Source organism: Muscardinus avellanarius (assembly GCF_963383645.1).
Source record: "Muscardinus avellanarius genome assembly, chromosome: 11".
Taxonomy (NCBI): Eukaryota; Metazoa; Chordata; class Mammalia; order Rodentia; family Gliridae; genus Muscardinus; species Muscardinus avellanarius.
In genome coordinates, this window is record NC_137797.1 from 60,280,145 (window position 1) to 60,287,020 (window position 6,876).

The following is a 6,876-nucleotide window of genomic DNA, read 5'->3' on the forward strand; positions in this document are numbered from 1 at the left end:
CCTGAGGAGGTGACGATGGGGGTCACAGTCAGACACAGCAGAAATGTGAATTAGTAGACAGCCTCTAGGGACACTAGGATGCATGGAACCTAATGTCAGTAGTTTGCTGAGCCCATGAAGGATTTCCAGAAAATACCACAGGACTGCCAGTAGTGGTGTCTGTTGGGTGAAATAAATGAACCAAACATGCTACTGGCTCTGGGTTTAGGCGAGAAAAATATGGTGGCATGCAACTAGTTGAAAACTCCTGCTTGCCTGCCCTAAGAACTATGTCTTGTTAAAGAGGTTCTATGGGACAAAATAAAAAGTCTTACTTATACAGATAGATTCACTGAGGGAAATATACATTCAAAACATAGGACTTAGCTGGGTGTGGTTTTTTTTTTGTAATCCCCGCGCTTGGGAGGAGGAGACAGGAGGATCGCACAGGTTCGAAGCCAGCCACGCTGGCTTAAGAGACCCTGTTTCCAAATAAAAAAGTATAAAGATAGGTCTGGGAGTGTTGCCCGGAGGAGCCTCAGTACCACCAAAAATACAAAAAACAAAAAACAAAACAAAACATAGGACTTATTGTAAAGGGATAACAAATAGGCATAGGATTGTCACACAAAGAGAAAGAGGATGCTAAAACAACAGAAATACCAACCTCAGAATTTTGAAAACATGGCAATGAATACAAACCAGAAAACAATAAACACTCATAACTCAACATAAATGGAGATCACCAATACTGAGCTACAAAAAATGCCAAAAGGAGAATTCAGAACTTTGATATTCAATATGATAAAGGCCTCAAAAATGAAACCAGAAAACGTAAGGACATATTTAGAGAGAAATTGAGGTCCTAAGTAAGAGCTAAAAAGAGATTTTGAGGAAAATGAAGGAGGCAAAAAATGAATTAAAGATCTCAATAGAAACCCCCTCTGGAAGATTAAAACACACAGAAAATGGAGAGTCACTCTTCAGAGGGCAAAACAATAAGAACAACTCTGTAATTCTCAAACCAAGTCAGGAAAATTAGGAGGGATTGGTATGATGTACTCCAAACCCATTAAGAAAAAAAAAAATCTAAGCAATACTACTATATCCACCAAAATATCACTTAAAATTGAGAGAAAAATAAAACACAAGCAGAAATTAAAATGGACCTAATAGACATATAGAAAATATTTCATCTACCAACTAATTAAATATTTCCAGCTGCTTATGGAATGTTTTTCCAAAATAGGCCACATTATGGGCCACAAAGCAATTACTACCACATTAAAAAATGTAGTATAATTCTTTTTATCTTTTCAGATCATAATGAGATGAAATAAAAAAATCAACAACAGGAAGAACAAAACAATTTACATAAATACATGGAGAATTGAGTTACCTGTTTTTGCTTTTTGTTTTGTTTTGTGGGTTTTTTTTTTTTTTTTGGTGCTGGGAATCAAACCCAGGGGTATTCTACCTTTGAGCTACACCCCCAGGACTATTTTATTTTTTATTTGTAAATAGGAACTCACTAAGTTACAGAGGTCTTCACTAAGTTGCTGAGGCTGGCCACAAACATGCAATCCTCCATCTCAGCTTTTCATGCACTGGGTTTACAAGCATGAATGACCATGCCCCCTAATTATTCACTTTTGAATGAGGAATAGATCATAAAATAAATAAAGAGAAAATTAAAATTCCTAGAATTAAATGAAAATGGAGACATATACCAAAATATATAGGAAACTTTAAGGTAATTTTAAGAGGGTAATCCATACCATTGAGTGCACACATGAGAAGAGCAGAAGATCACCAAATAAAAAATCCAATAACAAACCTCAAGAATCTTGAAAAACAGAAACAGACTAATCCCAAAGCCAAAGGAAGAGAGGAAATTATTTAAATTAGAACAGAAATAAATAAATAAAGAATAAAAAAGATTAACAAAACAAAATTATACTTCTTAAAGATTAACAAGATTGCAAAACCCTTAGGCAACCTACCCAAGAGAGAGAGAATCAACCAAAATTATTAAAATAAGAAATTAAAAGTACATCTCCACATCCAGTGGGGAAATCCAAAGGATCATCAGAAACTATTTAAAAAATTTTTAATCCAGCCGGGCGTGGTGGTGCACACTTGTAATCCCAGTACTTGGGAGGCTGAGACAGGAGGATCGCACAGGTTCAAAGCCAGCCTCAGCTACTGAGTGAGACTCTCAACAACTTAGCAAGATCCTGTTTCCAAATAAAATATAAAATAGGTCTGGGTGTATAGCCCAGAGGTATAAAGCCCCTGGGTACCACCTCTAGTACCACAAAAAATTATAATCCAATAAAATGAAAAACATAAAATAATTGATAGATTTTTAGGCACATATAACTCACCTAAATTGAACCAAGAGGATATATATAAAACCTAAATTGACCAATAGCAAGCAAAGAGATAGAAACAACAATAAAAAGCCTTTCATAAAAAAATCCGAGATTCACATAGATTCCCAGTTGAATTCTAAAAAACAAATAAATAAAAACAAACAAAACAAGTAAACAAACAGTAAGTAGTTAATTTTGTTATGTATCTGAAATATGGTTTTCTTACCAGGGATCATCTTTCTTCAGCAACTAGTTTCTGCATTTAATTTTAATAACTGCAACTCTAAAATGCAAATTAACACTGAAATTTACTCTCCCTTTTTTGTCTCTCTAGTTCACAGACACTCTTAGTCAGAATTTGTGCACATGACCATTAGAAGTGGATATTTCTCAGTATTTTCAGCATGGTTTCTGTGGCTGAAATGCTACTTCATTTTGGTGGGATTGTGCAGGAGAAAGTTTTGTCCCTCTCCCCAGATTAGATAGCTCAATTGTTATTGATATACAATCCTGGCTAGGGGCTATTTATTATTTCTCCCTCCCTAAACAGTATTTTTTTTCTTCTGTGCTTATCTAGTTTCAATGAGTCTTTACCTTGTGGACTATAGTTTTCTTCATCCAATGGCTGAAGCATTTTATTTTATATGGAAGAAAATCGGGTAATATTATGAAGCAATTTATTTATTTATTTATTCATTCATTTATTGAGGGTCTAGAGATGGTGCCCAGGGGCATTCAACCTCCGAGCTATACCCCCTACCCTATTTTTATTCTTTATTTTGAAAGAGGGTGTCACTGAGTTGTAAAGGGCCTCACTAAGTAGCTGAGGCTGTCCGTGAACTGTGATACTCTGGTCTCAGCCTCCCGAATGCTGGGATTGCAAGGGTGTGCCACCACATTTGGGTCTGATGAAACAATTTAGATGATCTAACATCCAATAAATACTTTCTAAAAGCAGAAAATACACATTATTCCAATTTCAAAAATGTTCCCTACACACTACATGAACATATATCCCATTGGAGTATACCGTCATGAAATTCGTATCCAAAATTAATTTTAAAAATCTAAGGCTTCAAAAGAAAAATCTTCCCAAAATATAGAAATCAATTTAGCATCAGATATATCTGTATCATTATTGCATTCGTGAAACTAATAAACAACACTCAAGGATGAGGATCAAATAAATATATTATCACACACAAAAAATATCTCATAATAGATCAATATCACAAGTCTATTTAAGAAAGTAGTTGGTACATAAGCTTAGGAAAAACAAGGGTCAAGGCAGTGATTTTGAAAAGAGTTAACCCAACTCAAAATAATTTGAATAAGACCTATGCAACAAACCATAATAAATTAGCTGTTTATAAAAGATAACATAAAGGACACCAGAAGGCAACCCTTATAGAGATTAATTTCTAACTGGCATGTATGTAAATATCTACTAATAACTTTAAGCACACATAATGAGGCAATTATTAGCTCAGTGCACCAAACACCTCAATACTTGGAAAAAATTTCTTAATAATAAAATGTAAATGCCACTGATATAACCAAATTATTATGTAAGCCTAACTGTATAATGGAGAAAGCGGTAGCAGTAGTATAGCTAAATTAACATATGATATTTCATAATAGGCTATATGATATATGCCCAAAATAGGGAATGATAGGTTATATATAATACAACATATTCAAAAATAGAAGTTGAATTTTAGAGAAAACAAAATATTAGTTGACAGTGTGGCTTCTGAGAACAACTCATTTTAAAAATGAAAAAAAGTTGGAGATTCAAGGAACATTTTCTCATAATTTCATGCCTTTAAGCATCATTTAACTTTTAAATATATGTGTAATTGGCTGAAATATTATAAATGAAAATAAAGTAATATAGAGAATTAAGAACTATGAAATTGTAAATTTATCTCCATAAAATATTATGATTCATTATATTTGAAGGAGACTGAATGATTCCTTGGTGACTATTATTAGAAGAATGGTAATGGTAATAGGGATAACAATACCATTAATTCTATTTTTTAATATCAGTTTTTGATTCTACCTAAGGGTATGTTGAGTTAAATTTTGAATTTTCTTTATCAAGCGAGCATACAGGTAGCAATAAAGAGGTACCTTTCATTCTCTAAAGAATAGAAACCATAGTGCCACCTAATAACAAATGAAGAAAAATTTTTAGATTACACACACATGCATGCATATATACATATATTTATATACATTTATATTTATCATATATACATATATATGTATATAACATATATAGAGACACACACATATACTCAATGATAATAGACACATGACCTTTAAGACGTCTGTCCTTCCATTTCCTTTTGTGTTTAAATCAAACCAATCCTTTGATGTTTGCCCTTGCCAATAAATTTAAATAGCTTGGATTTCTCCACTCAAAGAATTTTAGAACTGTATTTATGTGTAAATTTTAATAAATCATACCTGGAGTTACTGTTGAAAACTACTTAGTTCTCCTCAAACTGTTTTGAATGCTTCCTGGTTTCCTGGGTATTAGATTTAATATGATGATTACAGTTTGATTAGAATACCATTTGCCTTAGGAATCATTCATATCTTTGCTTCTCACAATTATTAAAATTAATCAGATTTTTTTCTTTTCATTTAATATAAAATATGCTGGAGGCTTGAAATTCCCTATGAGGAAAGCTTTCATTATAACAATTCTTTCCCTTTGGGAAGATAGAATATATATTTTAGGGACAATTCAAACTTTTCAATTAACAGAAGGGCAGTAGTAAACCCTACATGTTTTTGGTGTCAATCTAGGGCTTAAGTTCTGTGGTCCCTAGGCAAAAATTATAAAAGGCAATTTCTTGCATGCTGTTAATTTATATATCAGTGTAATATCTATTTAAAATTTCTATATATAAAATGCAAATTATTTACTCAAATTAGACTGCTCTGATACAACTTTGGATCTGGGGAGAGTTTGTTTGATAATATGTATTGAAATACTTTAAGTCTAGTATTAATCTTTTAATATAAGTTGATCTTCATAAAGAAACCACAGTTTCTATTTTAGAAAAATTAAAGCCTTGCTAGGGAAACATGTTCACCAACCATAAAATTTTGATATTTGATGACATTAAGTAACATAAAAATAAAACATACAGAAATGGCATTAGTGTGACTCCGGTCATTCCTTTTCAGTAGAACACCAAAGAAGCTCTTATAAATTGTTTGCTAAATTTGTTTTTTTGTCCCTCTCCATTGAGAACTCCTTTTATTTGTTGGCATTATAGCTAATAATTTTTTACTCCTAAAGCCAACCTTTCCCAATTTTGCTATTGTGCTTTTCTCCATAACTAATTATAATATAATGGAGAAATTTAAAAGCCTAGAGTATTAATATTTCATTTAACATTATTAAATCAAATTATTATTGGTATTTTAATATTATTAAATCTCTACTTATTTAAATTAAAAATTTTTGCAAAGTTTAAAATATTAGCAGTAACTTTCATCTAAATGTAAAGAAATCTTTATTTCCGAGAGTGTATGCTATATATATATGATCCATATTCTTTTGGAGAAATCATAATGATATTAAAATAATTAATAGTTACTGGGAGCTTTATAAATACTGAACACTAGAATATTGCCTAATTCACTTCTCACCCTCACCCGATGAGTTAGATATTATTTGAATACAGTTATACATATGAGAAAAATTAGGGAGAGATTTACAGGATATATCATGTCACTCAGGCCCATATCGTAGGGTTTACTATCTCCTTCATGGCCATTGTATTGTCAAGGTACTTTTAAACAAACCTTAGTTAATAAGGCTAGAAATTATATGTAAAGAGTTCTTCATTGTCTTCAGCAGCACATTAAGAAATGACCCCTTATTACCCTGAAATTTCCTGCTGCATGAATCTTGTCCTCTACTGCATAAGCCACTTCCTACCTAATCCCGGTCCATACAGTGTGTGTCTTTCCCATCACTCCACCTTCTTCAGGGCAAGCCTCACACTTTTTGTGACTTTCTCACTCTACCACTTACTCCTGCTAGAATCTGTCTCCAAAGTTTACTTCACTCCTTGGGACTGAAACCACATTATTTCAACTTTTCACTATTGCTTAACCAATATGTATCATTAATATCCTTCTTCCATCTGAAATCTCACATCCCATGGCCAAACTACTCTCTTCAATACATCCTCAGCTTCATTGCCATGGTCTACTTTTATCACACTTTCTGGGCAAAACCTCAGACCTGTTTAGTCAACACTTTCTACTTGAAACGTGGGCATGCATCCTTATTGTATGTTCCTGAACATAAATAGACCAACTAAAGTCAAAACTAAACAAAAACAGACTTTCTGGTCACCCTCATTGTAGGTTTATTGACAATTACTTCAAGTTGTCCTATGTACGGCATAGAAACCATTCTGTATTTCCTGAGTCCATCGATTCACCTCAGTGTTCCCTAACTTTTCAGCTATGCTCACACTTTTTGTATTTC